The following is a 14,640-nucleotide window of genomic DNA, read 5'->3' on the forward strand; positions in this document are numbered from 1 at the left end:
TTTTAACTTTATCAACAATTTTTTGAAAGTTTTTATTAACATTTTAAATGTTGCTATGACTATGTTTATCTCTTCATATGTCAAAATATTTTATTTCTATTTATCTGCAATCATATATATTTTTTAAAATACATATTTTATTGATTTTTTACAGAGAGGAAGGGAGAGAGATAGAGAGCTAGAAACATCGATAAGAGAGAAACATCGACCAGCTGCCTCTTGCACACCCCCCACCGGGGATGTGCCCGCAACCAATGTACATGCCCTTGACCGGAATTGAACCCGGTCCCCTCAGTCCGCAGACCAACGCTCTACCGCTGAGCCAAACCGGTTTCGGCTGCAATCTTATATTTTGTTGTTAAATACTTTCAAGCTGGGTTAGCATTTAAGGACTCTAAGTAGATAATCTCCCATCCAATTTTTTCCAGCTTTGAAAATCACTAGGATTTTTAACATTATGCTATAGATTACTTCATTTATCTTTCATTTAACTTGTCTAATAGACTGGCTTATTGTTGTTACCATTATTGCAAAAGTAGGTGATAATTAATATTCATAGGCATATTGTACTGAGCACTAAACAGGTTCCAGATAGTATTAAGAATTTACTTGCATCATCGCTTTTTAGTTGTTTTACCATCTTCTGGAAAAGTATTATCTTCCTTGGCTTTACAGTGAGATACTCAGTTTTAGAGACAGAAAGAAATTTATTCAAGGTGAGATAACTAGAAAATAGTGAAGACAAACTTAGAAACTGTCTCATAGTGGAGCCTGTGCATCCAGACAGGCTCAGCTTCCTTACATCAACTCTGCTCATCCTTCTCACCTCCAGCACCCAAGGTTGGTCAGCATAATAGCAGGTTGCCCTGAAATTCTGAGGTACCCTTCACATATTTCTTTGTGACTTTACGTAAACTTCAAAGCTACATGGCAATATCCACACACTCCCTCATGCAAGACAAAGTGAATATTTTAATTATCATACAAGTTATTTATGGTATCAGGGTGACATTTAGTATAGTCTGCTTTATGCAGTGTGTGTGAATATGTATACTTCTTAGAGATTTGTCCTCTAAGTTTTAACAAAATTTCTAAACCCTATCATATCTAATAAACTTATATTCATTTATTTTACAAATATGTATTGAATAAAGTCTATGTATTAGACAGGTTCTGAGCTAAAGAAATTTATCAGTACCCCAAATTAGCATGCTTACTTCTCTCAGAAAACTTACAGTCTATCAAGGGACAGATAAAAATACATCCTATAAAATAAAATGCTAATATGCAAATTGACCAAATGGTGAAATGACCAGTTGCTATAATGCACACTGACCACCAGGGGGCAGATGCTCAATGCAAGAGCTGGGCTCACAGGTGGTGAGCCCAGTGGTGGTGGCAAGAGCCTCTCCCACCTCTGAGGCAGTGCTAAGGACCCCTCAGCAGACATTCCCTGAAAGGTCCCGGACTGTGTGAGGGCACAGGCTGGGCTGAGGAACCCCTCCTCCACTGCATGAATGCCTCTAGTAAATAAAAAATAGCCAAGGTAATTCTAGATAGAATAAGTTACTTTTTTCCTTATGACTATGGTTTCTGCTCTAAAAAAAAAAAGGTGAAAATTAGATATTTTCTATCTGCAGTTTGGAGCTGTTTTAGGGACACTATGAATTTATTTGGTAATGCTTATGTACCCTACTCACCTTACTACTATTGTCAATAACAATAAAAGTGAAAGGACTCCTTGATTAGGTGTCAGTGATCCTCTGTTCTAGCCACAATTTAGACTTAAGGTCGCATCAATTATTCTCTCTCACCCTCGATGTCTTTCTTGTAAAATAAAGGAGTCAGTCTAGATGATTATAACGGCTCCCTCCAGCTTAGTATAGTATTTTTCTAAGATCTATGATATTGCTATTTATATCTAGAGGCCCCATCTGATCCATCAAAGTATGCAGAAAATCTTTGAAGAGACACTGTAAATGTCTTCTGGTAAGAGTTTCATTTTAATAACTATTAGGACAACAGGAACACTGTGTCTCTTACTAAATTTGTATGTTCAGATAGTATCTGGTGCTGATTGTATCTTTGGAATATAAATTGCACAATATATTGTAGTATAATAAAGCACAGTTTAGAATTATTTTCATAACAGTGCATGCCATAGTAGTTGGCCATAAAATAAGAATGGAAAAGTACATCTTGTTCTGTAAACTCATAATTTTCAGCTGCCTAGGAACTGGGTATAGAAAGGAAATTAATAAGAGAAAAACATTTCACAGTGTGCGTGTGCAGTTTTAAAAAATGTTATGTTCATTGAGGAAAGACAAAAGCATAAATGACATTCTTCTGGAATTTGATAACCTAGAAAAATATTTGTATTTTTAAAGTTTTGATTTTGCTAATGGTTATCACATGTATTTATTCATTTGCTTCTTTTTTAAATCCTATTAAGAATCATTTGTTTAGCAGCCAATATGTACTCAGTTCTACTTTAAGATTAGCTGACATGTAAATTCATTAGACGTTAAAGGGAAAGGTGCTCACAGAAGCTTGGAAGACATTAAGGATAAGTGAATATCTAGCTAAAGTTGGATACCTTTAATTTGAGTTTGGCCTTCTGTGGGATTAGTTTAAAAGTGATTTTTTTTTTCTAGCAGCAATGTTCAATTAACTTTGAGAGGCGATTTGTTACCAATGCCATATGATAGATTAAACCGTCTGAACTGGATACAAAATGCTTGATATGGCAATGTTAATCCTCTTTCTTGTCATTGGAACTAAAATTATGGGTTTGATTTTTTCATGAATATAGATAATATGATAATGGCATTAATAATATTATAATTTATTGTACACTTAACATATGCCATGGGTTTCATTCTTTGATTATATAACTATCATTTTACCACATTCTTAGAAGAACATGGAAAAAATGGATAAGTCATCATCTTCAAAATGCTAATGCAGAGGCCACAGTTAAAATGGAGTGTGCTAAATGAAGGGCGATATGAAAAGAACACACTAATGGTAACCAGCCTAGCCTTAGAAAAGTTGAATGGACAAATTTACTTATTATGTATCTTGACTGCTTAAAATATTTTAAAGTAAACATGACAATCTACAATATGCAGGTAAAGCAATTGAGGCCAGAAATTATATGACTAGACTAAGGTCACACAGCTGGATCTTTAACTCCTGGTTTCCAGGCCCGTGCTCTATTGACTACAATAGAGATTATGAAATCTGTCTCTTCTTCAGATGTGTGTTTGCTGATGGTCATGAGGAAAATGATTAAGAAGATATTAGTAGATCAATAAAAAAAAAACAGATACAATGACAATAACTATATATACATATATATGTATATATATAAATTTACACACATATATTCACATATACGCATACATATTCTAATTTTTTTAAGACAATGTACTCATCCTTATGCCAAAAGCAGTACAGTATAAAAGGAAAATAAATGGGCTCTTGAAGTCAGATGACAGGATTTAAATTGCATTTCCAATATACACAAAGTGAAACTAGCCACTGCCTCCTCTAGAGGCTCTTGTTCCACATCTGTAGAATGATATTAATAAAGATAATACTGACTATCCCTACATGGTGTATGTTACACATTCAATAATGCACTTCTAAGTCATTGTAAACATTAAATATTGTGCAAATATTAGTTTGTTTGAAAGAAGGCAATTTGTATGAAATTGTCAGAGCCAAGATTAACCTACCAGCCTCTATGTTCAGAGTCTAATGTAGAGGCATTTGAGGAAGCAGCAGACATAATACAAAATTAAGTGGATAATTGCATTCCTCTTGCTAAAGTATTTTTTGAGATTCATTTTTATACTAATGCTAGGGGCCCAGTGCACAAATTCTTGCACCTTGAAAGGAACCGTGGGTCACAAGGCTGCAATGGGCACAGGGACAGGTCTTGGCCCTCCTCTGCACCTCCATCTGGCCCCTCCCACCACAGTCCTCAGTCCCCTGTCTGCTGGCAGCCCTGCACCCATCACCACTGCTCCCATATGATGATTGCACCGGCCCTGCTTGCACGCTGACAGTGATTGGGCTGACGCCAGCAGCGGGTACAAGCAGGGCCAGCACCTTCAGTGATTGCCAGCAGTGGTCGCTGCCTCGATCGATTGCCTCTCAGGAGTAGGGGAAGGTGGAGAAGCCCTCAGGGCAATCAGAGCCAGCAGCCATGGCTCACACCTGCTGATGTTGCTGAGTGATTGGGACCAGTGCCAGGTGCCAGCAGTGGGTGCAAGCGTTGGGCAGAACCGTGGCACGCAGGAGCACAGAATTTTCAGTAACCACCAGAGGCTCGCTCTGATGAAGGCAACCGGTGAACTGCTTTGGTCTGGCATCCCCGCTCACCATCCTGCAACAGCGGACACACACCACGTTCCCTGCTCTGCTACCTGCTACAGATGCCCTCCATGTTCTGCACGTGCCCCGTGGTGGTCAGTGCACGTCATAGAGACCAGTTGTTCAGTTGTTCCAAGGTTCGGTCTAGTTGCATATTAGCCTTTTATTATATAGGATATAGAGTAATATAGATGAATATTGTTTTTTTTTTCTATGCAAAAGACAAACTCTATGTTGTTAGATTCAGTGGTCATGTCGCAGGTTTTACCTTACCTATCCAGAGCTCTGACGCAGTGATGACTCCCTGCCGGGAAGCATGTTTGCTATATACCCCTATCTTTATAGATACTTCTTCTCAAATATTCCTGAGTGATTCCTTATCATCTCCCTTTTCTCTAAAAGCAAGAAGTGCCTGGAATCAGGCCACGCACCTCTTCTCTTCCCAGTCTATGTTTGCCACCTTGGTGATCTCATCCACCTTGATGACTTTTCCATTTAGATCTTCAACAGTTATTTCTCCAGCACAGACTTTATTCCTCAGCTTGAAAATTATATATCTAATGGTTGATTTGGCATCTCCACTTGGATGTCAAAAGGCATTTCAAATTTAACATGACTCAAACTGGACCTAATGAGATTACTATTGTTCACTCCTACTTGTCCTTCAGTCTTCCCTCATTTAAATCAATAAAACAGTATTTACTTAGTTGTCAGGCCAATAACTTTCATGTAACACTTGACCCATTTCTTTACTTTGAATGCAAAGTGATTCATCACCATATTTGTTTGACTCCACTTTCATAATTTGACCAGCTCTCATTTCCAGTGCTGCCATCAAAATTATCCTTACCTGTATCTAGATTATACAGGAACCTACCTACCTGCTGTTCTTGCTCATACCCTTGTCAACACAGCTCTTCTCAGCGCAGCTGCCTAAGCAAATCTTCTAAAATGGAAGTCATAAAATGCCCCTTATTTGCTTGGAACTTTCCAATGACTTCCATTTCATTTAAAATAAAAGTCAAAGTACTAACACCAATATATGTGACTTTCATCATTTACAGCACCTCACTCTCATCTCTCTGACCTCTTTGGTGTTTTTAAATCCCAGTTTGCTGTATTCCCCCTTTCTGCTCCTTGAAGACCCAGCACACTTCTTTGGGACATTTGAGCTCACTGTCTCCTCTGCCCAGAATAACTTTCCAGTGATACAGGGGAGAGAGGACGATGGCTTGCACCATGTGTGGGGAGAACTGGAAGATTTTTGACACAACATGAAGATCTAGATTCTAGACTATGTCATTTGATGGCAAACTAAATCCTAAATCAGGAATGCAAGAGATGGTAGAAATCACGAATGCTACCTAGGATTTGTGGCACTTACTGAGGTAGAAAACACTTGGGGAAGGTAAAGTTTGTGGAATGTTGAAATTCTGAGCTCATTTTGGACATGTTTATTTTTATGCTAGATATCTAAAGAATAATGTTAAATGGGCAATTGTTGGAAGAGTTAAGTCAGAAAGATCTACACTAATAAAAGAGAAATATGCAAATTGACCGTACCTCCACGACACCCATCAGCAGTGAACATGCAAATTAACTCAACAAAGATGGCAGGTTAATTTCCATATGCAGGCACGGTGCAGCTGGGTGGGGTGGGACAACTGCTATGAGGGGGAGGATGGAGGGTGGAAGGAGCTACAGGAGTGGTACTCCAGCTGGGAGTGAAGCCAGGGGAAGGAAGGCCTATTCTTGCATGAATCTTTGTGCAACAGGCTTCTAGCATACAGATAAAAAATAATTGTGCCTGACCAGGACAGACTGCATATAAATTAATAGTAGCGATTTAATAAGAAGTACTGAGTGTACCTTTTGTGTTTTCAGCACACATTCAAAAAATGTCAACAATTTAGCGTTGAAACATAGCTTATACCTTGATCTGATTCTCTGTTTTTCTAAAGTACATATGCATATATACATACACACATGTACAGTAAACATGCATATGTGTGTGCACTGATATACAGTATATTATTATGGTACCATGTTTCCTTGTGGCAATTAAAAAAGACCCTTTGGAAATAGAATATTTGTGACTCTATAACCTGGTTCTAAAACTTTTAGCTGTGTGATATTATAACAAGTTACTTATCCTCCCTGCATTTTCATTTCTTTACATATGGAACAGGGGATTTTAGTATTTATCTCAGAACCTTGTAAAGATTACATAAGATAATGTTGGTCAAGCATTGGGCATTACCTGACACAGGTGTGTGTGTGTGTAAGAAATATTAGCTATTACTTTTATTGTTGTTATTGTTTTTTTTCTTTATAATAATAGCAGCAGTTTTATAAAATCAAGATAACTAAAAGGTCACTCAATGTCTATTGCTCTTCTATCTTAGAGGACACATCTTGAGATCTTTCTCAAACTTTCATTGCATCAAGAATAGAAACATTTCTGTGTTACTTAATAAGTGTCCAGCAGTGATCTTACTGCTACATAAATAATAATTCATTTAATACACATAACAATGAGGTAACAACTATTATTATACAGTGTTACATTATACTAACATGGGCATTCCTATACTAACCATTGAATGCAAGGAAAGGCAATTACCAGAAAAATCAGTGAAAGAGATGATCCCACAAATAATTCATTATCTCTGTTATTGAAAAACAGATTCAGATTATAGTACAATTTTCCAACTTTTCTCCTAATAACATACTATGATTATTTTTCTGTTTTTCTTATAAGTCCATCTTGTTCTTTCTAACTTTTATAGTTTTCAGTTTTTCAAGATGAAGTATGGACAGAGTGATGGGTTGCACAACAATATAAATTCACTTAATACCACTGAACTGAACACTTAACAATGGTTCAGTACAATGTGTATTTTACTACAATAAAGAATTGGAAAAAAATTGTATAAAGAATTTTAAGGATATACTATATTTTGTTTAAATTACATTCTATTAAATATTTAGATTATTTCAAAATCTAAGTTTAATAAACAATACTGCAATGAATATCACAATAAATTTTTGAACACCCATTTTCTGTAAAACATGATAATAAAATAATAGCTTCCACTTTCTGAGTGCTTACTATGTGCCAGACAACATGCTAAGTACTTTATGTAGATAATCTGAGTTGAATCCCACATTAACCCTGTAAAGTTGATGTTCCCTGCCCAATCTCCCCAGACTATGCAGATTGTTTCTTGCACGGGACACTTGTCAAAGTGGTAACTTGAACCTAACATCCAACTTGAAGTTCTTTCACTAAACCTTGGCCTAAGTTATTTTATGAGAAAGAAGGGAGATTTATTCTAAAATGCCTAAAGAAACATTCCGGTTACCAAACTTCGCATCCCTAGGTTGTTTTCATCCAGAGGGAATGATTTGTTCTAATATGTACCAAGGCATTTTATGAGAACAATTTGTTCTAATATGCAGCAAAGCATTTTATGGGCCAGCAGTGGCCCTGAAGTTTCCCCTGACTTGTAAATTACAGAGTCAGGGTTGAATTCAGGAAGTCTTACATGAGAACCCTACACTGAATTACTAGAACCAGTGCCTTCTGTAGAAGTATATTCCTAGAAATGCAATGGCTAAGTTAAAGGGCAGACACATTGAAAATGTTGAGTTTCTTCCCTAAAGGGTATTATTATTACTTATTTACTTTTCATCAACAGTTTCTTAGAGTAAATTTTTGGCTCTTTCCTCACACCCTAGGTAATCTTGGATATCACAATTCCTTTTTATATTTGTTATGTTTTTATTGTAGTGCAAATAGTTGCCAGATACCGCTATATTTTTCTCTTGAAAAAGTCATTGTTGTTATTTTACTCAGTCCCTAGTACTGATACTTTTCTGTTATTTGACTTTTTGTACTAAAGGGAAAAGTAGATTTTTAAAAAAATGGAAAATTGATGTTGGGATTGCATTGATTTTTTTTCTATCTGAGTTATTTGATTTGATATCTGAAAATATCATAGCTCTACTGATACACTTGAAAAAGAGATTTGGTTATACAAAGACAGACTTATTTTTGATGATATTTTGAAGTTTGTGAAAGCAGATATAGATACTAAAATGGATTATTGTACTTTTAAAGGTCTTTTGATCCGGCGTTAGGCCATTTCCCTTGGTATGAAAAAAAATAAATTTTATTAGAATATTTGCCAACCATAAGCTGTATCTGCAGTATATGTGTTTTATATTAAGCTACTTCAAAGCCTGTGCTAATAGAATCATCAAGGCCTTCCAGTCCAAGCATACTTATAAATTGCTAGTGTGTCCTTTTATCTTTCGAGATCTTCTGATGTGGAGAATGAATAAAAGTTTGAAACCATTTTTAAAGACTTAAAATTTCATCCATGGAGATGCAGACTTTATTTTTATTACTTTCACTCAAATGTGTGTGTGTGTTTTTTTTATTAGATTAGTTCATACATCATATCTCTCATTTTAATGTATCCCATGCATTCACATTTTCATTCTGTTTACCATCTTTTGGTGCCCAGTAAACATGTAGCTCCAATAATTAGATTTCACTCAGTGTAACAGAAGGACTCAGAAAAGGTAGGAAAGTGGAGGCCAGTTGTTCCTACTCTCTCCTACTCGCTCTGGGTACCCCAAAGGAAGAAGAAATCTCCTCTTCCTCCATCCCCAATCTCCTTTTCTCTTTGTCATTTAACTCTTTAATTAAAATGGAAAATGGAAAGGGAGAGATATCTGACACAAAAAGCATTGTTCACTCTGCTAACACAATGGCAATAATAAGTAATTAAGGGTACAACACCAAATATGTTTTCATGTTATTAACCTTTTTTATCCTTTGCATCCTATTTTTCAAATGAGAAAACAGGTATAGACATATTTTTTTTTAATGTCTAACATTAAACATTATTGATCCAAGTACATTGGTCCATCTCTCTTAATCATTATACTGCAAATAGAAGGAAGTTTGTTTAAGTTATACAGGGTCCATTTTTGACAACATTTTCTGGAGATAAATGTAATTAAGTGGCATGAGTTTTTATTTCTTATGTCTCTTTTACACCACATCTGAGTCTCTTAAGACTCAGTTCTGCCTGTGTTGGTTTCAGTAAAATGAAGGAAAGATCATGTATAGATGGACATACAACTGGGTTAAATTATGGTTTGTTAGCAAAAATTACCTTGCAGAAATTGTCTATAATCAACTAATTTTAAGTAAAAAGAGACTTTTTTTTTTTAGATTGATCAAAAGTGGGAAGAGGAAGGAGAAAGAAAAATATTCAAGAATCCCATCAGAATATATCATATTTTAGCCCAAGAATAAAGGTTAGCATGTGCCTAAGACACACCAAGAGAAGATAATTCCTTTTAGTGAAGTTTTTTTTAAATTTATTTTTAACAAAGTCCTCATTTATTTACATAAAATCTTTCTAGTTAAGCCCTAAGCATAATGATAGTAACGGTGGTAGTACTAGTTGAGTAATACCTAAGCATGGAATTTAAATCAGACACATTTGATTCTAAAAACCTTCACTCACAAATTTTGGGATCTTAGGGAAATTAATTTCTTCCAGTCCTAACTTCTTAATATAAAATGAGCATAATAAAATCTACCTCACAAGATAGGAATAGGTGAGATAATAAATACAATCATTTGGAATGTACCTGGCATATAGAAGGACCTTAATATTAATAATAAATGTTAATTTATTTTTCTTACTTTTCTTCTTATTCTCTTCACCCCTTTTTCTTTTCTCTTTGTTATCCAATTTCTTCAATTGGAATGAAAAGAATAGGGTGTCTTATTGTTTCTAAAAATATTGTTCACTCAATACTGGCATGTTGTTGCCCATATCTCCTGTACCAGCTATTCCCAACACTTAAAAAACAATTACTGAGTGATCTTTGTAGGCTCAGAATGACCTTTTGAGCCTTATGTAAGAATCTTCTTGTAAAAATGTATTCAGTTTGCCATTTCCTTCAAATACATATAATACAAACCAGCATTTACAAATTCAGTAGTAAAAGCAGAATGTAATAAATCCCTCTACATCTAAGATTTTCATTCTTTTGAATGTTCTTTAGAGAGTTCCCTTAGGATGTTTGTATTTCTCTGGAGCCTCATGCACAAGGACTATGCTTGTTTTCCTTTGGAGACTGAGTTAAGGTATTAGGGTTAGGTATGTCTAGTAATCATAAGTAGTTTTTGTGAATAAGTGAAAGTTTTCATCACCTCTTAGGCTGTTAACTTTTTTTTTTTTTTTTTTTTTTTTTTTTTTTACAAAAGATAAAGCAAATGAAACAATATGGCAAATGAAGAGTGCCAGATAAATTCTTATTGGGAACAATGCCACTCATGGTCACACAAACAAGCTGACTAAGGCTGTGTCTTACTTTAGGCACAGAGATAGAAATTACATCAGTTGGATCCCAGTAATTGCAAGCAACCAAAACTGATTCTAGCTAATGCATGCAAAAAAGAAAAAAGTATATCAGTTAGCTAGATGATGAGAAGGTCAATGAGCAGGGTAATTAGAAGGGTGATGAGAATTCTAGGTTAGCATTAAACTCCTAGGAAGATTAGCCTCAAGGAATTTCAGTGGGTCTAGATAACAATAACTACTCATAATGAAAATACTCCAACTGATATTTTTTTCTGCCCTTGTAGCATGCTTCTCAAGATTTAAAGTCTTCAAAGAGAGAATGTGATTGAACTTGTTGGGTAATGGGGTAGGGAGTGGACATATTGAATAAGAGTCCCACCATGGTTGCATCATGGAGGCACAATAATTCCTTAAAGTAGAAAAAAAGAGAGGAAGTGGTGCTTAGCCAAGCACAAATGAGAAAGAAATTCCATCATGGAAGACAGAGTCCTTCCTGGCAATGATTCAATTACTTAGAACTATATATATATATTATTCCCAAATCCAAACTATATATATAAAGTTCTATACAAATTTTATAACAATTTTTCAAAAGTAAAGTATCATTTAGATTTAATGTAGAATGATGTATAATAAAACTTACTGAATAAGCCATGATTTTTAGCCATTTTTAACCATGATAGGAATAAAAATTTATTCCATAATTCTAACTCTGCCAACCAGCTGTGTGACTTTGGGTCAATAACATTATTTTTTCTGGATATCCAATTACTTACCTACTTAAAATAAAAAAAAATGGATGAAGATCTCTCTAAGATATCAATTATAGCATAAGAATTATCCCTGGACCACACTTGCTTTTCAACCCTAACCTAAACGGATAAGGTGAGTCGTTTATGGTCATGCTTTCAAGCTTTGGTCATGGTGAGCTGAGTTAGCTTTTCTTGATTAACTCATCTTGTTCCAATAAAAAAAAGAAATTCTATAATTATTCTTGGCAAGCATCCAAAAATATGCCTCACTATCCAGTTCCAATTAATAATGTGTGACTTGTTAAAAGCAGATTTTGTTCTTTTGAAGGTTTTAATAGCACCACTTTCAACTTAGTTCTCTTGGGAAAATATTTAGCATGCATTTAACCAGCTTGACACATACAACTAATTAATTTGTCTAAAGCAAATTATTATATGAATCATAAACAAAAAGCGAAAATTGAAATAGTGCCAAAATTCAAGCTTGAGGTACTTTATACTTAAATAACCTGAAGTTTTTGTTTTGTCTCCTATTTCTATTAAGTAAGGTACATAGATTAATGTGTATCATTGTCAGATAGGAAACTCAAGTGAGTGTTATTTATGTATTTTCAGAATTTAAAAGAGCTTTTAAAATATGATATAGAAGCAATCTAACTGACACAGTTCAAATAATGATGAACAGGTGAAAAACTAACATGAGCTGTGCCTAACTCACTAGCCCAAACCTAAGGTAGAATATTTGCATAACAGACCTATTAAATACTAAATACTTTTTATTTCTTAGTTGGAGTATTAATTTATTTTAAAATATCTGGGGAAATAGAAGCTGGTTATATTCTGGTATAAAGTTGGAAATAGTCCCCCAAAGTGGAAGAGAGCCAGATGCAATGAGAAGCAGAGAAGCACAAAGACAGGCTTTTAATTGTAATATTACCCCACTCCCTGCCTGCCACCAGTATTTCCTTCAGAAGATCATTGCCCAGCAAGTAATTAATGCAAGAAGGTAGAATAGTATGCTAATAGCATCTAGCTGAGGTGAGTTGCAGACTGCCATTTATTACTTTTTTTCCACTTCTTTTTCTAAAACTGAAGGTGAGAAAATTATATCCCAGTGAGATAATATTGGTGGAGGTTCAAGGAGTTTCCTGGTGTGGGAAAATTTATAAAGACTCTTTACTTTGAGGAAGACTCTTTGAGACACAGTTATTCCCAAATCCAAAACTTCTGGGAGGCTACAAGTAGGGTCCCAGCTGCTTTACTCCTTCTTCCCATGCTCATCATCAGCCCAGTGACTAATATGTCCAAAAACATAACAACTTATCTGAGGAAAGACAATCTCTCAAGATAACAAATTCAACAGCTTGCATGAGCAGAATTTCTTGACCAGATAGAAAAGGAAATTAAAAATATATATCTTCAAAGATATAAAGAAAGATACTTGTATAACAGAAGTTATAAAAAAGAACTAATTCAAAATACTGCATATGAGATATATAATAATTTAAGCAAATAACTCAATAAATAGATTAAACAGCAGAAACAACACAACCAAATATGAACTTAATGAATTGAAAGATGAGATCTAGAAGCTCTTAAGGAAGTCTGAGAAAGGGATCAACAAGGGATAAAAAGATGGAGAATAAAAATGGAGAGTTAAGACAAATGGAGGCTAGAAAAAAATCTCAGCAGATATATAATGGATTTTCCATAAGAGAGTAAAAAAATAAACAATGAATAAATGAGAGGAAATAGTTTAAGAAATAATTTACCTTATTTTTTTCAGATTAAAGGAATGAAATAAATTATTTTGAGAGAAATAGAATGTTAAACAAAAATGAATAAACAGAACAATGTAATACTAACAAAAACTCTTAAAAAGATTAAAGTAAATTTTAAGCATATCAGTTCTTTGAAGCGGGAAAGGGAGGCTCTAAAAGCTTAAAAGAAAATAGATTGCTTTCATAGATACAAAACTTAGATTGATATCAAACTTCTCATTTTTTAAAGTAAGAATACAATGAAATAATACTTTCAAAGAAAAAAGTGTAACATATGATTTTTTACTTGTCTAATTTCATTCAAGTGTGAGAGTAACATATGCTTATTCTCAGGCATATAAGACCCCAGAAGCTTTACAATAGGAAGATATATTTTAAAAGGAATCTCAGAAAGGTTTGTAATTAAAAACAAGAGTAAATATTCTAGGAGGATGTGACAATATATAAGGGAAGTAAGGATGAGTATATAATTTATTGAAATTTTATATTTTCTTTAAAAATATGCCCTAAAATGTATACATATGATGATCCAGAACTAAAATTGTATGGCACAAACATGAGGCATGATTAGGACATATTACTAGGTGCTTATATTTTCTATGAGAAAGACATAAATAAGAATACATTTAAAAATTGATATGAAATATTAAGCATAAATGCAAGTCTTTAATAAAGTCCAATTTTTAAAAGTATAAACATATTTGTTACTTTGAAATGAATAATACATTAAAAAAAGAGAGAGAGAGAGAAAAAGTAAGAGAAAAGGCCTGTCCTGTCCTGCCTTCTTCACAAGTGGAGTACCTGTCTAGTCCCACCTCCTCCATAAGCTGAATTGTGGCCAGCCTGGACACACAGACATACCACTCTATCTAGGTATGCCCGGCCCAGCACCCATGAACAACTGCCTCCCACTGCCTTAATATGGTATTCCCACACCTGCCATTATGACTCAAACCCTTTGGTCCCCAAATGCACAGACCTGCTACTGCAAACTGGAACACCTAACCTGGCACCACTAGAAAACTGGACCCACTGCTGAAACCTGGTGAGACTAGTCATCCCCAGATGCATGGGCCTGCCCCTGTGATTCGACTTGCCTCACCCAGTGCCACAGATACCAGACAGATAAAATGGGGAAACAAAGAAGCCATCCCAAAATGAAAGAAAAGGAGGAATCACTAGAAAAGGAACTAAATAAAATGTAGGCAAGCAATTTGTGAGATAAAGAATTCAAAGTAATGGTTATAAAGGGCTCAAACAACTTAGTGGTACCACAAGCAATTTAATTAGAACTATAAGGAACTTAATGAGAAATACACTGTGGGGAAGCATGAG

The sequence above is a fragment of the Pipistrellus hanaki genome (genome assembly GCF_964339955.1).
Source record: "Pipistrellus hanaki genome assembly, chromosome: 3".
Taxonomy (NCBI): Eukaryota; Metazoa; Chordata; class Mammalia; order Chiroptera; family Vespertilionidae; genus Pipistrellus; species Pipistrellus hanaki.